General features: G+C 36.5%; 1 protein-coding gene across 21 annotated transcripts in view; it reads right to left on the bottom strand.

Annotated features, from left to right (window-relative positions):
• LOC139966515 (bromodomain adjacent to zinc finger domain protein 2B-like) overlaps nt 1-20,052 on the bottom strand; it is a 96,163-nt gene extending 76,111 nt beyond the window's left edge. For 10 of the 21 annotated variants that reach the window (XM_071969605.1, XM_071969621.1, XM_071969609.1 and 7 more), the window contains exon 1: nt 19,631-20,030. The gene's annotated coding sequence lies outside the window, so the exon portion shown is untranslated. Of the gene's footprint in view, nt 1-4,722; nt 4,746-18,182; nt 18,698-19,630 lie in introns of those variants that run through there. The other 11 variants (XM_071969615.1, XM_071969622.1, XM_071969625.1 and 8 more) reach the window with 6 other exon arrangements.
• Between the last annotated feature and the right edge of the window lie 5,047 nt (nt 20,053-25,099).

The following is a 25,099-nucleotide window of genomic DNA, read 5'->3' as shown; positions in this document are numbered from 1 at the left end:
TCACTGACTTCAGCCAATTTTGAATAAACTATAGTTTTACTGACATAAAGGCGGTTACTTAACAAATTCAATTGGATGGGATTGGCTTACTTTAGTATAAAAGACATTTTGAGTGAACTGTATTCATTGTTGACAAATGAGATTTATGCAATGAGCTCTATACTACTGAAACACTGCACCATTACTTTATGTCATCTTTCCAGCTAACAGGCCATCTGGAAAACATGAAGCTCAAAAATAAGAAATAAAAACCAACTTTGTGCAAATCTTTTAGAGGAGCATCAAGAAACTTACTTTTTTTCAATTTCTGCCATAATCAAAGAGCAGTCTAAATTCATGGGGCATTTATGGTAACTTTTAAAAAAAGAATTTACACACAAAAATGAAAACTGGAAGCCTCTGAATGTACACCACCCATCTACAACTAGGCACACTCCACTGTAAGGAAATTGCAATTTGGCCGCAGGTCATATATGAAACTTATTTCAGACTTGACTGTACATGACTCTATTGGCATTTCAATGTACATGAATAACTGTTTCATTTCAATCTATATTACACTAGACAAGTTCAACAGTTGTACAAGAAAGGATGATAGCAAAACCATACTAACAAAAGCAGACATAATTTATACTTCCTACAGAGTGAAAAAAAAACTGTTAACCTGTTAAAAGCAGTATTCATGACCTGGCTAGGCTGTAAGCACACAACCCATACGTCTTTGGGTTGAAATCCATTTTACATCGGATTTCCTGAAACGCTGAAAGCAGTGTTGTTACACATAGGAAACTAATTTCAATTACACTGTCTGAACAAAGTGACTTTATCAGCATAATCTGTTTAGATTAGTTTTTTTTTATTGTGTGTGTGTGCTGCATGTACAGTGTATCAGTACAGGTACATGTAGATATACTATAATTGTGCACAAAACTATTGCAATGTACTTATGTATAACATATGTGTACAGTATGTGTTAGCTCTACTGGGTCATTTTGAAACAGTTAATGCAAGATAAATAATTGGTTGGCATGGTCTGACGATCCAATGATATCGCAATATAAGGCAGCATTCGTTGCTGGTACTAACTCATGCTCGGTACAGCTTTGGTTTAGTCTTGGCTAGATATATGCATTCCGTAGGAAATATCACCATATTTGAGCAGCTAATAATTAAATACCCTGCTTTGTTGTAAAAATAACTAAATCATCTCTATTGTTTAATATATACTTCATTGGTTTTGGTGGAATTAAAAAATTTAAGAGCCAGGTGAATTTGAAATTTAAAATGAATTCTATATATCATTATGATGATATGACACTAATTCAGAGGCATTGTTACTTTATACTGGATGATGTATGACTATTAACTCAAGTATGTTGTGTTCACATGCCATAATGAACAAACCATACATTTTGAACATTCACTCCGTATGTTAAACTTTGGATGCAAGTGTGGCAAGAACTGCAGTTAGGCATTCAGAGGAAGACAGATTTTATAAACTGCTGCTAAATAAAGTTTACATCTACATGTCACTGATTACAACAAAAATGGTACGCAAACAAGGATTGCTAACCCAATTGTTATACATGTATACATTTGAGCATTTTTAAGTGAGAACTCAAAGTCATCTATATTCAATGTACAGTACAGTAGCATATAAGTCTGACACTTATTACTATACAGGTACTTTGTATAAGCAGACAGTAACCAACTGTAGAGGTTTTCCAAAACTCAGAATACTTTATAGAAGACATTTATTTGCAATGAACATTTATCGAACCCAAACAAAATGGAAAGAAGAAGAAGGAAAATAAAAAAGACAGTAGGCCTAGATTCCGTTCTTATCTTGAAAAAAACGTATTGCAGCATCTTGTGCAATGGATCTGCTGCCAAGATCTTGTAAGTCAAAATGAAACTAACCATCATTCTGATGTGAAAATTAATAAAATCATCCACATAAATTTTTATTTTTTAAAAAGTACATAAAGAAAATATGTTCCCTTTTGAGCAAACATTTTGTTTTAATGCCTTGTCTTCAAGATTCAACATTTGATGGCCACGCATGTATCACATGTTATGATAGCAAAATTCAAAGGGTAACATCTGTTCACTGGGACATTAGTTTCAGATCGTATTCAGTTTAATAATCACCCAGCAAAGTCGTTTGTTTCAATATTGAGATTTTGTTAAGGTCATATGGACTCTATCATATATATATATGAATAGGCATCATATATAAAGTCCCTACAACTTATTGGTGACTTTATTAACAGGCAACAATACTTATTACTTACCTGTCTCCAATCTACATACACTTTCTCCTCTAACTACATTACAGTTTGTGACTGCAAAGGTTTTATCAGTGCATACCCTATGTACAACTTCCAGAACACCCACCCCCTCCCCCACCCCCCCTGGACAATACTTCATGCAGTTCTTCAGACATTTTCTTTTCTTCCAAAAAATTTCCACTTCCATTGGTGATAAACATTTGATTTTCTTCACTGTGTTCCAAAAACTGAGTACAAGCTTCAATTTTCCATGGTTTTTCTTGTACACAAAAATTTTCCTCAGGTGTACACCAGTGAATCACTCTTCAGTTTGTAGACACTGACAATGAACCACAGCATATTCTGGTTGGATCTGTCATTCTCAACCCCCCCCCCTTACCTTTTCCCCAACTAAAATTTACTTATATCAAGCAGAATCATGTTCTTGTATGTTCACAATTATGCCTATACCTCAGGGTACCAGTAATACCTCTTAGCTATACCAAACAGCAGTTCTGTCTGTCTATGTATGTGTACTATGCCTGTTTTCTTTCTTTGTGAAGGTCTTTTATCCTTTTGTTACTTTTGTAGTACTAATTTGACCCAATAAAAGGAATGGCTGTTTTGCCTGTTTTCCACTGCTGATCAACAGAGCTTTTACACTGAGAATGTGTACTTTAAACTGTGCTGTATATGTACTATGATATTACTGTGCTATTCAACAGCAGTAATCCATATATACAGTGTATTTATACACAACCACTGGTAAGTCTTAACTTATATGTACACATTTGTTCAGTGCATTAATTCTCACAGCATGTTAGACCTTTTGCAAGTTTCTTTGTTGTTGGGAAGAAAGCTGTTTTGATGCTCTGACTTTCACATCGATGCAGAACAAAGCCTGACCTCTTACACATTAAATCAATCCAAATAGGCAGCTGACTATTATATACCCAGCAGTTTAATTCTAAACTTCCTTCTGATTTCAAATCTGCATGACCTGCACAATTTCTCTCATTGAAAACAGATTTGTTTTCCTTTTCTGGACAATTTCCAGTTTATATTTGTCAAGGCAAGATTAAACTTCCACATACTTGTCTGCACAAGGTGGAAGTTAATGCAGTGTACATATATGTATATATATATTTAACTAGTATTGTTAGGTACAGGTGGCAAATGCCTACAGTGGAATTACAACCTTCCTTACCGGTTTCGAACCTCTGGACGAATCAGCGTCCATAGCGTAGTGGTTAGGGTGTCCGGATATAAAGTGGGAGGCCCGGGTTTGAATCCCGGTGGAGGCTGGAAGTTTTTTCCCTGTTCTGGATTTTCCAACTCACTACGATTTCAATTATATACATATATATATATATATTCTGGACCAAGTTGACAAAAGCAAAGGACTTCATTCTACTAAAGTTACAGTAAATCCAATAAACATTTTCCCAGTAAAGAAGAGTTCCCTCTTAATATCTGATTTTACTGCAGGTACTAAACATCAACATTGCACTTGTCAAGTGCCACTGAGTAAATGATACTGTTCAGTACTGTGCTTTGGTACCCCTCAAGTGATACTTTGGCTAAAAAGTACAAGGGGGTACCCTTATTAATATTGGCTGTAAGTTCTCAAAATCATATTCAACAACTTCACACAAACACACAGACACATATACTAGATTTTTGTGCCAGATTTATCTTCTTTCCTTGCCTTTGGGCCTTGTCTTCTGATCCACCTGGAGAGTTTTGACACAATTTACTTGTGGTACTTGAATTATAAAAACTTGTATCTTTTTCTTGATTTTAAAAGAACTGATTTTAAAATAATTAGCATGAATTTCATCTGAAAACCAAATCAGATAACATTTATATAGAAAATATATGACAAGTTGCACAACAGGATCATACAGTCATTCTTTGCTCACAAGTCAATAAAATCGTCAAATTAATAATTACATAAATTTATTTAATTCGAGAGTAATTTTCAATCACAGCTACAGTTTCCCTGAAGACAGTGAAGTGTTTAACTGCAACAATCTACAGTAAAAACTACATTAAAACCACCACCCAACAATATGGTCTGTACTTAATATTCATAAACAACCACACACACACACACACACACAAAATTGAATTATAAAACAACACAACAAACAGTACACTACAGTTGATGATTAAGGGACACTTCTGCCTTCAATATTGCAATATTTACACTCCCAGTGCTCATTGTAAAGTTCTAAATGTGTATTATATTTAAGTAAGAGAGGAAATGAAGTAGAATGGCATATTAAAATCAGTAAAGAGAGAAGGATAGAAACACAACATGGGCCAAGAGATGTTGTCACTTGTACAGAAACTTATACAATACTGTGAATGTAAGGATCCAAACATTCAGTGACAGCTAGACTATGATAATTATCACAAAACCTGGGATATTTGCGAGCGACGAGCTTACCTGTCCTCTCACACCTAGAAATGTCTGGTTGGCTACCAATTCCGTAGATTCAACTGATATTAGAGCCCTGAAGGAAGAGATACTTCTAGGGAAATCGGGTGGTAGAATGGGAAGGAGAATCATTGACCGGTAGTGACCCGGTTCCTGAGGGAGTACAGTGCTAAATAGGTTACCAGTTCACTCTAGATAGGCATGGTCGAGGGAGAGTGCTGAGATTGTGAAGAGACAGGAAATGTAAATGTAAATTATGTTTTAGTTTTACTCTGAGAAAAGAATAAATCTAGAGATGAATATGTGTCAATCTCGGTTGTAAGTGTTTTGTAATTAAGTGTTAATTTCCCTGCAATTATTTGCCAGTTTTGCTACAATAAAAAGGTGAAAAACCAGTTCCCTCATTCTTTTGTTTATTGCACTTCTAACCGATAGGCTTTCCATTTTAACTAAGAATCTACCCTTTGAGGAATTGTGGAAAACTATCAAATCCTTCTCATACTTTCCATCAATTAATTACCTTCAATGTGGAATTCACTAGAATACTTTTGCCCATGACTACTTGCCTGGTTCATTGTTAAATTTATAAATGCAAAAGTGAATCACTGAAGTGATTCTGGGTTCTACAATTACAATACAAGTTCTGCAATCTTCAGCCACTTGAACACGCCTGCATATACTTTAATTACTATATATGGTTAGTCCCGTAAACCACAAGTACTGCAGTAATAATCTCTTCAAGATTAATTTTTAATAATATAGAAAACAGATTGGCCGATGCCACATCATGCAAGATTTATCACCCACCACCCACCACAGTGCATGTACAAATTGGCTTCATATGAAACAAACTTGTGACCTGATATTATGTAGACATATTAAAATATTACATCTCTAAAGAAGAAACATCTATGAGTGTATCAAACCAAAACTTGTGACTTGGAATTTTCTTAAAACTTAAATAAAGATAACATGTTTCATGTGAAACACATAGAGTCAGGACATGGCAAAAGTGTATGAAGTTCATATAATGGTGTACAGATATATAGCATTGACAAATAGGGTAATATATATTTAAATCAAACCTTGTATATTTCTTCTGTGTACAGCATTCAAGCAAAAGTTGGTAGGACCTTGTGAACAATGCATTGCTTGCCAATATTGTTTTAGTTAACAACAGAACAATGACTAGGAAGTGATAAACAAATATCAAAAAGAGTACAATTATTTATATAAACTTTTAAGTTTTGGCTTGAAAGAGATTTATGCTAGTGACCACTTAGGATTACAATTAAGTAATGTGCTCTACCAACAAAGGTACATAGCAGCTTTTCTGATGATCTTTATTCAGCAATTTTTTTGCTAGGATGTCAGTAAATGCCACATTGTCTGCATACTGTGTAACAAGGGATCATTCCTCTCCTCCTCCTCCCCCCCCCCTACCGCCCCTCCCCGACTAACTAACAATGCCACATGATACAACCCAGAAAGCTGAAGGAAATAAACTTCTTTGACGATAGGTTAATGAACCAAAATTGTTTACTTTGCTGACTTTACCATCACTGACCAATTTCCCTTGAATCAAATTCAAACCTTAAATGCTCCTTTCAAAAAACCAGACAGCTAACAACAGGCTTAGTGTTTCCTTGCCTCATTTTAGAATAGAGAACATTTAATATGAAAAGTTACAGAAGGAGCCTTTCAAATTTTGAGATAGCATGATCTGCCACAGATCACCATAGAAATCTGTTACTCACATACTCTATGGTCAGTCCACAAACTAAGTGTGAAGTTCATATTTTGTGAATAAAATTGACCTTACTAGGTTTTTGGTCTTTGACCTCTGGTGACCTCAAATGACCCTTCATCTCCACAAAAGGATATAGATTATATGTGCTCACCACAGTTGATCTATATGCAATGTGTCCATTTAATGTAGGATTAACTTTTGAAGTTGTTTGTATTTACATACTCTTAAAACTTCAGCATCTGGTGACCTCAAATGCCCCATGACCTCTTCACAAGACTATGAAGTTCTTGTACACACCGAGGTGGATTGACACATTAAAATTATGATGTTAATAGAATTCTTGAATTTGGAGAAATTGTGTTTACATTTAACAGAGCTATTCAGACTTCGTCCACATACCAAATATGAAACTATGAACCATCATGCACTTTTTTAAATTTAAAGTGTTTACAAGACGAGCCAACATGTCACACACACACACAAACACAGGGACATATACATGCACACACACACACCACAGCATACAGTAGATCCCTTTTGCCTTGCACAAACAGATAAAAAGAAAGCAACAAAGTAGATATCAGACAAATATACACCTACAATCAGATACCAAGTGGTGGCTGCACAGAAAACTAACAACTTGATGATTTTGGAATCACAAACATTGAACCTTAGAAATGACCTGACCTCAAAGACAGGTTCACATGAAAACAAACATGACAGGTTGTACTCTTGTAAACTGTGGCATTGTACACAATAGTAATGGACACCATTATTTTCACAAGTTACCATATTCACTGTGAAGAACACACCTGCTTCTGTAATCTGGCGAGACGGGAATTTTACTTGATTGCTATACATTATTTTACAAATGGGAATATATTTTCTGTTCCAGTGAGTTAGTTGTACTGTTGCATGAAACTTCAAAGATCTGCTGATTCATGTACACATTACAACCCAGCTGATGCATACAGCTTTTGGAACCTCTCTCATATTCTTTCTGTACTGTAACTTCTCAATATTTTTTGTAACTGTCACAAGTCCCCAGAAGTGATATAGGGAAGGGACATGGGAGGGAGGGGGAGGGGAAATAAATCCAACTACTTTGCTTCATCCAGTCGTAGTTGATCAGTCAGAACTCAATTGTATAAGACCCAAACAAATCATGTGTCATTTTTGGATCCTGTTCAAGCTACAGAGTGACTGATATTGTTCTGATGTGCTCACTCATGTGTTTCCTTATCTTAAGATTACGATTAGCCTGAGATGGCTCGAGTTTCAATTTAAACCCTATGGTTGGCGGAAGAATCTTTGTGGTGATTGGAACAATGGCCGTGTGCTTAATACCAATGTTCAGCTGTTATCCATGTTAATTATTGCTTTAAAATATACTGTAGTGACATAACATGAACTGGAGCGCAACAATAAAACCAAACATATTGATTCATTAACAGTGGAAACATACACTGACAGATTAATACAGTTAAAAGATGGATTAAGGCCATGGTATCCTCAGGTAGTATATATGGCTAAAGCACACAGTAACCATGTATCTTGACCATGGTAACTTCTTAATAGCACCAACAAAAAGATCATCAATATAAACTTATACTCTATACTCACTTAAACCCAAATGGAAGATTGTCAACCCTATCCTCCCCCTTCCCTCTCCTCCCATGTTGGAGGAAGTAACCCTGGTTAAGGTTCAGGTCCAGTAGTACCTTAGCTTTATACTAACCGGTGGTTAAACCAGTAACCATCAAATCATGACAAATTCAAAACCAAGTGGATCTTTAATCCCTAAAATATTCAGCCAGACTTCAATGATTATACCTCCAATTCTTAATGAATTTCTCCTCTCATTGAACATTGCTAAACTGCAACCAGCAGTATTTATTCTCTGTTGTATGACCTACACATCCAGCTAATTGTAGAGAAGTCTAGGAAGGAAGAAACTGCCTGAATAATACCCCAAAGAGCTGTCCGTAATCCATTGCTTCGTTAACTGCAAGCTGTTAATCAATCACTTGAGAATAGGAATGAAGTACCTCTGTGACAGTTTTGTACAGCATCACTGCATATGCTACAACCGTTGCAAAGTACATCTAGGTAAATAATGTAGTATTGTACTTAAATTTACACAGGTAGGTAGAACATTACATTAGAGACAGTGGAGCGTATGTACACTCACTTCTCACAAAAATACAGTGGGGAATCATTTTTGTTCTTTTTAATCTTTAGACCTAACCATTTGATAAAATACCCAATCTTCAGTATTTCCTTTAGGAGCATACATAATACTGTACTCACCATGCATTACAATACAGTCACTGTTATGTACACCACCTGAGGTCTGTTTTAATCTATGGGGCTACAAGCCGCTACAAAGTTATCAATTATTTATTTGGTTGTATTTATGACTAGTGTTCAGATAATATATCCAAACACAATCTTTCAACCAGTAATTTTACCAGGAAACTGAAAGATAGAATTACCAAGAAAAAATTCCAATCCTAACCTTTTCAGACGACTCAGAGTTTATGTTGGGCATTGTGAAACAATTACCACAGAACTCACAAAGCTCCAAGAGAAGATTACAATATTGTCTAATATCCAAACTAAATTCACCCTTGTGAAATTGGAGAAACCAATAACCTCTGAACTCATTGAAGCATCATGTAGGCCGACCAAGTGTCTAAACCTTCAGCTTACAATCTACATTTGAAAAGGAGTATGTTATCTTCAAGACAATGAAATTTTTAAAGTTCCTAATATTACAGTACAATTAACCCATTGTACAAGTTTGACTAATTACCCAACTCAATGAGAATTAATATACTGAGGAAAGAATCCTCCAAAAACCACATTCTGAAAATGGAATGTAACTGTACTTTTAATGTTCCCTTTTGTGATGCGAGAGACATAGTTTACATAACTCAGACTTGAGGGATTACTTTCTCACATCATGGCATATATTCCATGTTAACGCTCGTACTCTGCTTAAATCCTTGGTTACAGATTATCGCTGCAATGTCATGATTCATGCAGCACAGATACATGTGGCAAACTTCAGGGCATGTTTTATATAAGTATTATAATAATAATGGTATTATTCAGCAATGGAGAAATGTGTAGGATTAGTTGATGAATCACTCATTTCCTGCGTCGTTAGTATAGAAATGGTTAGTCCTGGTGCACACATATCTGTATACGGTATATATAATCACACAGACAATACAAAAGGGTCTACTCACAGTACCTTTTTTTTCTCCCCTTTTTGTTTGTTTGCCCAATTGAAACTTAAATGCATGAATACATCGAATGGTTTGAGGTTTGAGCACTGTTCCTTTTATTATGTCACAGCTACAATAAAGTTTTCATGAGATAATTGTAATTATATAATGCCTACTTTAAATGTGGCAGATAATGCATAGCAAAATACAGTAAGTTACTATAGCATACAGGAAGACCATTGATAATGTTGTATAACTTGGTCTATGTAACATCGTCCATAGCTAATGTAGCGCAAACAAACACAAAAGCGTAACAACCATAACTGCTTTTCCTTTGTTTAATAATCAATTTCAATTGGTCAGTAAGTTCCAATCCCCTTCCAGCCAATTTTTTTTTTTTTTTTTTTTTTGGGGGGGGGGGATTTGTATCCATTTTCTCAGTGATTAAACAAAACATGTTATATCCGTTTTCTAAAATAAGTCTTTACAGTTATAAATAGTTATTTCACGATTGAAAATAAGTATGTACATTTCCACCAACGTTATTTTAACTCTCTTACATCACTTTTTCCTACAGACCTGTGTACACTACGCCTTCATTCTCCTCCTCCTGATTGTGATGGTCATTAGTACAATCTAATAACCATCCCCTCCTCCACAGTCCACCCCTACCAACCCTCTCCATCCCTTTCTCCTGGGACTTCCTAATTCATGTAATCCACCACCTAATCAGCTCTGACAACCCATTCTAATGTGACTCTTTCAACTCGAACAAGAATTGAAAAATGTTTCTACCAAAGGGTACGGTAGGTAAATACAGACTTTGGTATTAACGGCAATGTCATGCTCAGGCTTGAGGAGTGTGTGACGAACTGAACCGAATCGCTAAATTAACCGAAAAATATCCCAAGATCTATTAAACAGAAAAAGTGTTACAACAGTTTCGCTGTCTAGCTTGTATCATTCCAAGTTTTACATGTAACACAAGTAACTGAAGTAAGAGGAACTTCAAAATCGCCGACATCTCCCAACTGATTTTACATCCAGACTCACTGATGCGAGACCCTGAAATCTGAAATATATCTGAACTATACACGTCAAATTTTGCCAATTTTACACAATCTTACGAACAACCTAACACATTACTGCGGGATTCAAAATCTATGACAAACTTTCTTGGTTTCCATAAAATGACAGTCATCAGGATTGTTGTCACTTAATTTCAGAAAAATCACTTAAATTACAACATGCTTTTAGAATGCTCATCTCAACTTAAAGGGACTGTTGGAAGCACCGAACAATTTGGGTCGGTCAGGATTCCCTACGTCGTCGTCTGCTGAATCCCACGAAATACCTGTGTGATCTGTACAATTGAATATGTTGAGCAATATATGGAAACATTCTGTTGGTACTAGAGAGATCATGAAAATGTGTCAAAGGTAACATCAATCTACCTCCAAGGACAGAAGCTGGCAGTCAAAAAACATTAATTGAATACTAATATAATCTTATGATGTCTTCATTCAAATCATAGATTCTGGTTTATCATATTTCGATGAATTGTAGCAAGGAAAGTTCTGTCTCAGGAGAGGTAGCGAAGGATGACTGGAATCACTGGGTTATATTCTTCGTAACAATCCCAAAGAGAAAAATAGAAATTCAATTTAAGTCTGTTCTTTCTACTTTAACTCAAATTGCATATAAACCTTCTTTTGTTTTGTTTCTTCTTTTTTTTCAGATTCTGAAAGTTTCTTTTCAGCCTTGAGAGAAAGCAGTGGAATTCATTCAATAATGATTTAGAATCATCTTATTGGCTGCGCCCTGCTCAAACATCAATTTGCAAATTTTTTGGCTGAAAAAAAATAAGAATTTAATTATGTTTAACTCCCAAGGTCTTCACTGTCGAGATGGCACAGAGAATTAGGTAAAATGGATGACAATTTGTTTGGTTAAGTAGCGTTTGTGTATCGGTGGACTTTGTAGTGCGACGAACATGTATACGAAAAGCATCGACACACCAAAAAATTAATTAAACAGTGGACTGCAGTTTAGCATACATTGTATCACTCATTTGCAAATTGCATTTTTTTGGAAAATTGAGAATAAACCTTCCCATACAATAATCAGATGCTACTTACTATGGAAGTAGAGCACCCAACTGCATCAGAGAGAGAGAGAGAGAATAGCAAGAAACATGACATAGATGTTATTCAAACAAGGATATCATCCCGCTATCTGACACTGTAAAAATTCACCAAGCTACTTGCCAATGTCAGATAAAAATGTCTTTGAAGGCTTCACAATGCTTCTAAAGTTGCCACTGTAAAGCATCTAGCCAATTTATGATTTCATTGGTGACTCATGCCCTGGTCTGCAGTGTTTATCTCCAGCACAAAGAAGGAAGCCAAACTTGGAGGGAATATGTCACACATGTAAAATTAATCAATGATGAAAGTGTCCACAGTGTATAATGATACTAACAAAGAATGCATCTCTCTCTCAATATATATATACCTAACCCTCTCTGTGTGCGTGTGTGTGTTACCAGACAGTATTTTAAATTAGTACACTTCCTGTGGTGGATATACAGTAGAGATATATATATGTACTGCTTTTTTATTACAAGTGTAATGGTGAACAGTTTTGTAAACTACAGGACAAGCTGGTACTTGGAAGCTAAACGATGTGTGAGTTGTTGGTATTGTATAGCTAGGGGAGGAGAAGGCAAGATTTATTGGAGTTCAGACAATTGTTAAGAAATCAGCAGTTAGAAGAGTCTACCACATGTAATATAGGGCAAAATGATAATTGCATAGTGCTCATTGATTCTGAAAGTTTAAGTCCTATAGAACAGCTAACACTTTGCAACGAATCACTTTATAGCAATCATAATGATGGCTTTTCTAACCTCAAAATGAAAAGACTCAGTGTGAAGGGAGAAGATCTTTGACCAACAAAGGATTCCTTTGTATGTAGACTTGTCAAGGATCAGGAGACCAGTGCATTGCAGTATAAAGATAACAAACATCAAATCTTTCTTTACTATAGTATATACATCTAGGCTCTAGCTACAGTAAGGAGGGCTTTTATTGGTGTTAAATATTGATGAATCAAACAGGTACTGTACACTGTACTGTAAAAGGTGTACAGAATAATAATCCTCTTCATATAATACAGTGTGGTTTGTAGGACCTGGCCTCATAAGCCACTATTTGCTGCTGGTCGACCTGTAAGTACTTGTAAGATACAGTATTGCAATAGAGTGGTCCTGTTCAAATAACCCAGTGTCAGACACTTTGAATGTGTGGGTGCAGGGGGGGGGGGGGCGGTGGAGTGTAAATTGTAAATAGAACTACATCTTAAATTTGAATAAAAATACACTTGTGCTGATTATTTCTGCCATTTTTTAAACTTTGATGAAGAACTGAATTTTCTGACTATAAAATTAATAGAAATAATAGAAGTAGAACTGATGTAACTAGAGTTAGGGGCAGAAAGAGCTATGAACTGCTTTAACACAAAATTACCACATGAATCTCCAAATTTGTTTCTTATTACTCAGAAGAGTAATTTAGAGCCTGTTGAAAGAGTTATGGGTTTAAGTTTATCCTGTCCCCTGGTAAATGAACACTTGTCCACAATAACCATGCATTGCCCAACCAATTTCCTGGTTTCAGAAAATATTGTATTCTATTTTTGTGTCAATTACAAACATAATTGAATAAATTAACTCATAATAATGATCCATATTACATTTGATTTTGCATTCACTTTACAATTAACTTTACCTTTTTATGCAGTTACACTACACAGAGTGTAATACAGCTATGCCCCAATTGTTGTCTGTTGCTATTTAGCTATCAAAGTTCTACCATGCCAGCATATATCTCATTTTCTTTCAAGCAAAAATAAGTTGCAGGCTGAATAAACAGTCTGGGCTAATCACAGTATTACATAGATATGTTCAATAGGTCTATGCATGGTAGACACTGCATTGGGAAATTAATATGTTAGTATTGGATGTACACAAAATATGCAAATTTGTCACACCTGTAATAATCTCTCAAGCATGACTGACCAAATTCATGACACTTGAAATAACAGTACACCTATACTACAGCGCTACTACTGTAGTGCTTCTGTGTGTACTGTACTGTAGGGTATGACCTATATTGCCATTGTCCTCTGTGTAAAGGTTAGTAACCCAGATAAAAAGACAGACAGTTCATGACCTTTCACCTTCAGTACTACTCTATCTATCTGAATGACCCAGCCTGATAAAAATAAAAAATCTCATCCCAAAGGTCCAGCAATCACACTAATCATATCATTGTACCAGCAAATAGGACAAATAGGTGTGTAAGGAGTACATATTAAGGGGAAATTAGCTAAATTTGATGTAATTTTGAGGCAATTCCTGGTTTAAGTGTTAATCATGCATTAAACATTGTCTGCTCAAAATTGAGCAGCTAGTTGTGAACTGCCAACAGTTTTACATATGTAGTTACACTTAAAACTTTAAAGATTGCAAAAAATATTTAAAGTACTTAAGACTCTCTTGTGAACTGGCCTTCTGGAAGATTCTACCCAGTAAAGTTAAAAGAAAGAGTAATTAATAATGAATTTGATTTGATTCTCAACATTTTATCACATCTTGTCACATAATATAGTACTCAAACTTATAAAAGCAAACAGCAAATGTGGAAAATGTCCATACTTTTGCAACTTTTTATTCATTATTTCAAGGATGAAACTAAACTGAAGTCCTATGTTTGTATTCAAACAGAATTTGTCACAAGATTTTGCCTAAAGCCATTTTAATAAAGATTGCGATCAACACATATCTCAACATGAATTCAAACTGCTGTTTTAAGATTCTGTGTAAAAATACATTTCTGTCTCTGAGCGTACAGAATGCTAAAAACATGACACATTATTACCACAAAGGATTGTTTAATATTTAATGTCCATGTTCTACAGTATATTTTCTGAAGATGATGTTCAGATACTTCAAGAGCAAACATTAACAACACATCAACGTATCACAAACAACTCATAACTACACACACCACAATAAAGTTGTTCTCTTTGACATCTGTTATCCCAACACTTACCTTTGTTGTTGAATCATACTGAACATACGTATGTCAGTACTAGTAACATGTTTACAATACTGTACGGCCAGCTCTACATTAGCAGCACAATGTTAATAAAGAACATTGTTATAACACGCTTAATATTTTGAATTTGAAAATACTAATTAGCGGTAGTCTGGTGGATATAGCTCACAGAATATTTACAGTACACCTCACGTGAGAGGTGCTATCTATATACCTTCCAATGCCGGCAGCTGTTCCCATATTTTGATTTATAGGTTTGTAACTCAAACTAGAATTAAATGTATGTTTTTTGTTACTTTTCAGTATGATTCAAAAAGCACAGAGTGGAACACATTTCCTACTGTACCTGGGGATCTTAAATATAAAATTTGACTTTTTTTACTTTTTTTATTATGTTAAAATGCCAATTTTGTATCATTGCCATTTGGAATACACACCTCATTATTCATTTAGAACTATGTTCACCGTTACGAGAAACTGTTACTATGTTGGAAAGTTCTCTCGCAGCATTGGTAGGAATTGGTTCCAAAGATAATCTTTCTTCAAAGTCGATCTTTGCATGCTCAATTTTGGTAAAATTCCAATCATCTTCATCATTAAACTCCCACAAGAAATGCAGTTCATGGAACTTAAGTAATGTTTTTCCTTGATTATCGATGGTTGATTGCCAATTTCCTATTGACCATGCTAAACTTGACCCTTTCATGTGGCAAGAGAGTCTAGACACATCAACTGTTACAAAGTCAAGTTTACAGATTCATTAGTTTACTCGTACTAATAACGGTTCATTTGGTGTGGTGCTCTACGAGGGGGGTCACAGTTTGATCTTAAAGGAGTAGTACTGCTCCAAATGAACGTTTTGCAAACATGCCCGGAAACTGAGGACAAAAGTTCACAAAACATAAACAGCAGTCTTGTTTACGTTAAGCCTTGTTAAGGGATAGTAAACCTTTTATGTGGCTATCAGTTGTGTGGGATGTAAAATAAAACTTAGCGGCCAATCTGTTGAGCATTAATATATTTGCACAATATGAAAAATGCTGTACTTCTGTCATGGGTAACACATGTATAAGAAAAGGTGTCAATGACACATTATTTCACACTGAGATTTATAGTACTACATACAGCCATAAACAGAAATAACAGGTTTGTACAGGATGAAGAGAAAGATTTATGCTTCACATTGGGCTTTGTAAAGACCTAGTTAGGAGACTAAACTCAGTATTGTATACTTCATATTGACATGTGTTCTTGAAACCAACTTGTGAAGACATGTTTGAGGTTTCTGAAACAAACTTGCCAGAGCTCAATATGGTAGCCATCCCAGAACTTAAAGGGTGTGAAGACTTGCGCAAAAAGAAATGTCTAATGCCTGTAATCTGACCTAGTTTCGAATGAGGTGTAACCGAAGTGTTAGACACCACCATCGATCCCAGAAAATATGCACACAGCTTCCTACCTTCGGTAATTAGACACTAGTGTACAATCAGTACATACAGCTTCGGTCAATACCCACAGCACAGATACAAACGATACAGCGATGGACATCTCAGGTCGGGCTAAAGATAACAAGGTATCACGTTTCATTACTGTCTGCATTTTGTAGCGACAAGCAGAAAACTTCACTTGCAAGCAATGGAAAGTTAACTTTTTCAGAGCGCGGCAAACGGTTTGGGGCGAGTCTTCAATGCCTTTAACTGGTTTTGGACAGGTACAAAGGAATGAGTATGCAAGTTTTAGATATCACAAATTGGGTAGAGTTGCACAGAGGAAAAAGTGGGCATTGATCTGGATATGGGTTGGATGGGGGGGGGGCACAGTGTTAAACTACATTACAAGTTTGTATACCAGGTGGATCCGAAAGTGCAATAGTTCAGAGGAGACACAGATCGAGGCATAGAAAATTATGAGGAGACATTCACAGCTTGACAGCAACTGTTTACTGAATTTCAACTTTTACAAGGGTGGTCCAGAGTTGCATCTAGAGCTTTGTAAAATTTGATTCCACCTAGCCAACATGTAGAGATTGCAGAATGATATAAATGCCCATGCAACTACAGTATGCTGATGCTAGCAATGCCTGTTATTTACAGTAAGTTTATGGGGTTGTCCATAATATAACAATGTTCTTTGCAGACAACTTACAAATCAAACAAAAAATAGACTTGATGATGACAAACTGCAGAAGTGAAATAAATATTTTTGCTTCTGAGTTAGACAACTGTGTAAACTTTGCATTCTTCAGTAACATTCCATGTCTATGCAAAGCAGGCACAGATTACCAAAATTATAGTGGACAGAAATTCTTTGTTGAAGGGCATATATTTAAGAAGAAACAACACCATATGTACCGTTTCATGCAACATGTGTGAATGGCGTTGTGAATTGTCTAAAAGGCTAGACAACTGTGACGGTTAGAATGAGGAACAAGATCAAAAAACATTAAGTATCAATGATAGAAAGGACCACAAACTTCTTACTGGATACGTGTGTTTGATGGTACATTTTATCCAGCTACATGGTAAATACATGAAACTTGAAAGGTTATACATATGTGACGAAAAAGCTCTGCAAAATATTTTCCATAATCACATAAGCATATAGCAAAACTTCACTACATCAAAGATGTGATTTTAAACCAACACTACAAGAACTGACCCTCTCCACAATAGTGTGTGCAAAGTATATGCAAACCAGTGAAGAAAATGTGCTGTGACAAGGGCAATAAGTAAGAACTTTCCTTATATGGAAATTTACTGACCACAAAAGGAATAGCACAAGGCCACAAACATTCCTAGCCTACAGACAATTAAAACAGCTTTACTCACAGAGAGCCATCTGTACAAGCCCTCCTTGTAACAAAAAACCCCACACAACCAATACTAAACTACAACGAAAATATGCAGCTAACAAAAAAATAAGATCTTGGATATGTGTGTGCCAAGATTACATTACACTAGAACCAAGAGCGACCTTTCATATTTAACAAGTGCAAATGGTAATAAATTAAGGCTTGCTACGCTGCGGATGATATAGATTGAAAAAAAAAAATTATTCACCCTAACTTTGCCCTCTCGACGCTCACCAGTTTCGCAATTAATGAAACCCTTTCGGGTACCGATTAAATCTGAAATTAATGGCTGACAATAACAGCTACGTTTCAATGCACATAGAAACCGGAAAAGTCATGAATTTCTCGAATAGAAACACCAACGTTTTGAAAGCGAAAAGAAAAAGAAAACACATCAACAAGGGTCACATTATCAATAAAATAAAAGGGAGTATAAGAAAAACGATGTCAGACGGCGACATATTGGATTTGGGATTTCGGGAAATATAACACGCTAAAAAGGAGCGTTATAGTACCTCTAATTTCTTAAACTTGTACAGGTAACAACCAGAGAGTGTCCGCAAGTCATCCTACACGACTTTCTTGAAGATTCCAGACAGTACGGAGTAGAAATTTGACGAAGATGAGAGAATTTCAAAAACACCCATCCAGTATGCCGTTGAGCGGGTTGATTGTAATAAACGCCGTAACTACATTTTTTGTTTGCCTTGTTGTTTCATATTAAATGGTTGCGATCTAACGAGAGTCAATTTATGCGTGAGGTAGTTTTAGACATGATATGACGATAGCTAGTAAAAAGCTATAGTCTGTTATAGTACTGTGAATCAGTCTCTTTGTTCTACAATGGGGTTTGCGTTGTGTAATGGTTTACATACCAAAGGTTAAGACAGCTTCATTACAAATAGTAAGTATATGGATGACAATATTAGTTGTTGCGTGTTGAGGACTATAAGTACTAGTTTAGAAAGAGAATGACATTTGTTAGGGTTAGATGTTTTCATCGCTTAATCAAAACAACGATCGTATCAAGTGTGTGCGGTGACATTCTTGTTAACTTTTCTGATACCAATAGTTCAAAAATTCGTGAATCAGGTCAGAAATCATAAGAATGCTGCACCGAATGAAAGATCAATGCCCTGAATTTCACTGCCTGTAGTCTATGACTGGATGAAAAGTATCTAGATTTTTTAACAGTTGGAATTTTCATGTCGAACTCATGATTTTTTGCACTGTGTCAAGTTTGGTCAATACTTTGTTATTCACTTAAAATCAAATATCACTTAAGTTGGCTTGAAAATGATGAATGATTTTTTTGCTAATAATATGAAATGGTAGTAGTTAAGGTGTTATCCAAGTGTGTTATTTTTAGGTCCCGTGAAATCAGAAGGGACCGTTGACCAGGCAAGTTTACTATGTCAAATGTCCCCGCCAAATTTCAACAAACCAATGACATCGTATCTAGCAAAACTTTCGGAGAAAGTTTGGAACTGAACAGACATTGCGAACTAAGCATATAAACCTTACGTCCTGCCCTACACGAGATTGATAAAATGGCCGTGTGAATCGTACAAAGCAAGTATTACAAACAAAGCCATTACGCTCACTGAGGTTTAACACATTTGACGACAATAAGATAATGATACTCCATCGCTCAAGGCAGACAAAATGTGATTTTAAAAATTCCCAAAATCTGTACAAAAACGGACAGCATGTGTCTTTATTAACGTTGATGATGGGGTGAAAAGATGGAATTACCACATAAACAAATTAGATGTCTCGTAGGTGCCATCACTATTGACCAACGCGGTTGATTAATTAGTGGGAATTCCAAGACCCGCGACGGGAAATGTCTTTTTGATATTTTACACAAAGTGCACTTGAAGATAACTGAAGAGAACAAAAACTGACACTTTCTATGACTAAATTTTACTCTAAAAGATGAAAAAAATGAGATGAAACTTACCTCAGACCCCGAAGGATGAATCAAAGCAACCACCTATGTGGCTATAGTACAATAATCCTCATAAAATCCTCCACAATAAAGATCAAAATGAGAAGAGATAGAATTCCGAGGGTTTCGGATATTAATGCTTAGTTGAGAAATAAACGAAGTGTGCATGTGGATTATTGTACAGAGGGTGACGTCATTACATGCACTGCGTACATACATGAACACAGTGGACACTGTATGGAGTGTATGTAACAAAACAAAACGTGAAAAAGCTTTAAAAGCTGTTGGTGGGAACAAAGGAAACTGAAGTAGCCCTACAATCAACGGAGTATATACAAAGAAGTTTTGCTAGACGTATTGGCCAAGGAAAATAACATCAATTCTGTCGGGAGGGTGGACTAAATAGAAAAGTCAAATGCTTGTTTAGGGTTTCATGAAATGACACGTGAAAAGAAAGCATAAAAGTTGCTATTTGATTATCAATATATAGTCGTACAGGCCGCGGGCTTGTAATAATTATTTCTGTGTGGTGTGTGCAAGTACTCCAAATTTTCCATGATCGCGTTTACATTGTATAGATAGATGGGACTTGTGTATTTTAAAAAACTGTCATGTTTGTTTCATGTTTCCGTTACGAAAATCGCAGAGTGTAGGTTGTAGATGTTGTATTATGGAACTTGGTACATTGTACAAATTGACACAATAACACTATGTGTGTGTCATTGACACTAAATCTGCAAGTATTTATATCATTGACGGCTCACATCGCATTAGTTTTCGGTAGTCCCTAACATCTTTCTCAAACGAGAAAATAACTTTTTCAATACTAGAATTTTGACAGAAGAAACTTCCACACTTGTTTAGGTTTTCAACTGAGCTGTTTGGTGTGACAGTGGGTCTTTACAATAAATGTTAATATTGTAACTGAATGCGGGTTGACTCAGAACACGGTACCGGCATTTACCGTGAAACTTTTCATTCTTGTGCCTAACGGAAGTTCATGGTCAATGAACTTTGACAGTACAACAGACGACTTGAGTTGTCAAACTGACAAAGACGCCGGGTGGGTATATGTTCAACGCAGTAACAGAGACAGGCGTTTGTTTGTGCACTAATCCAGGTGTGTGTGTATTTGCGCAATGCTGCATTAAGTATCGCGCGCGGCAGTTCTCCTGCAAATGCGCGGTATTGTATTATATAAGCTCATGATAATTAAGAAAAATTGGGGTAATTAATTATGAGGTGGGATATGAATTCTGTTAGGGCTGTGGTGGAATATATGTACTGCAGGATTCTTTCCATTCGAACGAAAATAATTTCAATTCGGATTGTGTTTCCTTACATTTTTTATTTTTTAAGGAGAGGGTAGATCGGAGCTGGGGTCACAGGTGCCATGTGGACGGTGAGGGGAGGTAGATATTATAGTCACCGTGTTTTACGATTATTATTGAATAATATACGGTGCATACAAATATGCGGAATGCAAACCGGCATGTGACTACAGTGTACAAAGATTTGTCCCTCGGCTCGGTTGCTATAGCGCACAGCCGGTGGGCCGAGGTTGGTCTACCGGTGGGTAAACGGCGGGACGGAGGTGGATACCGAGAGGTGGACCCGTGGTTTAATGAAATATTTCATATCGTCTACCACCGGCCGGAGCCGATAAAGGCAGGTTTAGTGGGTTAAAGTTTCTCTGATGAAGTTTCATACGCTATAGAATGCTGAATTATTGATTTACGCCAATCTAAAATGCTTGCATTATAACTACTTTTCATTTCTTGTGTGCGTGTTTGGGGGGCGGGGGTGGGTGGGCGGGGGGGGGGGGGGTACTGGAAAGGGCCTGAGACTATATACGTCCCAACCTCGGTGTCATCAATTAGTCACTTATACTTGATGGTGAGTGCGGTTACATATTGCGGTAAGAAAATTACTAACAATTAACGTTTACGTACGTTTGGTCTGAGGCTATGACAAATTGATTTATTGTGTTACGGAAGATTGCATGTTTAGACTATATGCTGTAAATTTGATATCTCTACCGCGTTACAAACCGTATATATAAAGCCCTAATGAACTGGTGTTATGTCGACCTCATTTGAGGGATCGACTGAACAAAAACAATTAGAACTGTTATGTTTGACTGGTTTCGGAATTACCAAAACGCACCTTTATTCTAAGCTATGTTTGACGTAATAAGTTATTGACCAATGACGATGGGCTTCACGCCTTGTGCGGGAAAACCCCTCTGCAGTCGAGCCGTATATATTTAAGAATGAAAAATTTAGTCCTCTTATATAGAGAATAATAAAGAACATTTTCAACTGTATTGCTGGAATACATCGTGAAATCTTTACAATACGAAAATCATTACAAATATAGTATAAATGATCCATTCCAGTTAATGTTTCATGTTCTAAACGGATATTCAAAGAATGATATCACATATTTTCATGGTGTGACTATAACAAAACAAGAAGGAACTTTTGAAAAAAAAAAAAAAACACTGAAGATGTGGGACTCGACTAATAACCTCTGTATGATGTCCACATTAACGTCGTAGGTTAAGAATGTAATATTTTAAGTTAAAAACGCCATATGATTCAATATCATTCATCACGGTTTTACTCCTCAAACATTTTCAAACAATGACTATATATGACTCAACATGGTATCGTTTTTGTATAGTGATTTTGATGTTATCTACAATTTACATACACATTGTGTTCATGAGGGTGAATGATGGCAACGACAGGATTGACGATGGAAGTAAATTGAGATAATTATCAAACTGAAAGTGACCGAACTGTCAATTCGTTGGAGATATGTGGATTAGCTGGTAATGAGCGCAGGAGGGGCGAGGATGGGGGGGGGGGGTGTGTACACAATTTGTCACCACGCGGTCCCAGTAAGTAATCTTCTGTTCCACCGTAGAAAAAAAAAATTATGTGCAACTTCCAGCTTCCATCCCGTAGTAAACGCCTCTCTATCGCGAACTATACGCCGCTCCATCCCGTACTTGTGTACACCGCTTATATTAGTCATATTGTTGACCCCATTAGTTTCGTTTCGCGCTAGGGAGCTGAACGTTTAAACCAAATCTCCTCGTTCAAAGTGACCATTTAAAGGCAAACGATGGACAATACACGCGTTATTTTGTTCACTGGGCAATTACCTCCATGTGTGCAGTATAACATGATACTACTTGCATATGCATGAGTAACTAGCAAAAATTCATAAAGAAAAAACGAAAACAACATTTTCTTTAAAAAAAGGGTCCGTTATGTTATATTGTTATGATATTGTTATGATATAGGATAAAATGACTCAGATCATGTGTAAGGTGTTGTATCAGTAGTGTCCTTATTGGTTCAGTAGTTTTCAGAACCATGCCCCTGAAATAGATCAAATCTCGTACTGAATGTTACATCATTTAAGATAATATGACGCTGTCTATGCATTAGATCAGATTTAATTTTTAAGAAATTTGTCAAAAATACCTATAGGTTCTCGCGTGAGTTTTAACTAAAACACACGATGACAGCCAACATATACTGTGTATATAGGCTAAACCTCTAACCGTACAGGCAACTGCTCTACCTTAAAACGTATTGTAAATTGCTACTGAATTTAGACCACAACGAGCCTTTTCTTTCCACTGAGTAATTTTTAGGCACTTTTACAAATGGATTCATGTCAAGCAATTAAACGACATATTTGGAATTATAGGCTCAGATAGGAAAATGACGTACGGTATAGACGGCGTTTGTGTCCAACATTGTCCTAGTCATCGCTCTTACGTATAGAGTAATATTGATGGATTTGTCAAACAGGTTTATATTCTCTTCCCATACTGACCAAAAAAGACGGTTAATTTGAGGTATGCATAGTAAGGTAATTCGCTCTCCGGTGAAAAAGCGCCCGTACAGCTGTGTGACTTGTAAGGTACTGCAATCAATTAGAGGGCGCAATTATTTATTTGTTTGTCACGCAGACCCGTCAATAGTTTACCTGTTGTCTCCTACACAAGTTTTCAACTTGCGTATAGTATAGTGTTCATATTTAATGCTAAGACGTCAACATTGTCTTTTGAGCAGCACCCCCCCCCCCACACCCACCCACCCACACACAAACCACTGCTCCCCCTTTAAATGGCTGACAGAACCAATCAAATTAAAACCACATAATAGCGTTTTTCCGATTGGCTACTGGTGACTAAAATCCGAGGAAGATGGTATATACTTAGTTATGGTATATCACTATGTAGCAACATTACTATAAAATTTGTATTCAGGAAATCCTCGAGACAGCCTGAAAACAGGGTAACCTAAGCAACACTCCAAACACGGTATCACATTTCAAGAATACAACCAGTGGCGCTGCCACAAGTTGGATATGTGGGGGGGGGGGCTAGGCCCGCCCAAAATAATTGTTTGCTCTCACAAAAATGTTCAGATCCCCCCCCCCCCGCCCACCTGCCGAAAAGCGTTGGCCCCATAAAAACAGAAGTCTAGCTACGTCCCTGGATTTAACAAGAAAGGTACTTAGGAAAGCCTTGACTAAAGCTTTACATGAGAGAAAACTACGGTGATGATATCACACTCCACGTGCTGTGATCCACTTCCTGAGCTAAGATAGTCAGTCAAAACAATTTATACATTCATATACCTCCAGTGCTTATCTAAGTGTCTGTACCCTCCAGTTATAGGGACAGATATTATGTTTTCAACGAACAATGTAGGATATTTTTTATCATTATATATAGTTTACAATTACCACCCGGACGGGAATATCCCAATTCAAAGCAAGCCCGTTGACTCCGGGCAATTTGCAAGGTGTTTCATCACGCATAGAAAGGCAGATATGATCATAGGCGTATAGACCGCCCAATTTGATGGGGGGGCTGTAACGGGGAGGGGGGGGGGGGCTGTAACGACTTGCCCGAAAAATATAACCAAAAATTTTCGCGCGCGTTCAACATCTTAATGTGCATATCATATAGGCATGCATCGTTATTGCATCGCATGCCAATAACATACAATCATTTCCCGTGTTATTACCCTTCCATATTGGTTATAATTATTGGGAAAGTCGTTACAATAATAATAAGAAGCTTAACCATTGAAAAACACATTGCACATTTTTTTTTTCAGTAGGTGCCCGAAAAATTCTCAGCATTTTGCCCAAATTTTCACAAACATTTTTGGATGGGGGCTGCTTTCGATCATGAGTTACGAGTCTTGGTACAAGAGCAATCAGTCACAGACAACTTTTGTGACGTGATCATGGAACAAGAATGGGAAATTTCTCCGCACTTTCAGCCGACGTCCGTCACAATTTGTAACGAATTCCATACCAAAGTTGTTGATTAATATCACGGAGCTATCAATATTCGATCATGATGTTTATTGACCCATTGCAAAACGCAAACCATCTACTGTCATGATTTCATTCATTTGAAATGACCGCCACATGAAATGCTGT

This window comes from Apostichopus japonicus, chromosome 4 (assembly GCF_037975245.1).
Source record: "Apostichopus japonicus isolate 1M-3 chromosome 4, ASM3797524v1, whole genome shotgun sequence".
In the NCBI taxonomy this organism is placed as follows: Eukaryota; Metazoa; Echinodermata; class Holothuroidea; order Aspidochirotida; family Stichopodidae; genus Apostichopus; species Apostichopus japonicus.
Note: the sequence above shows the minus strand (reverse complement) of the source record. Positions and strands in the feature narration are given on the sequence as shown.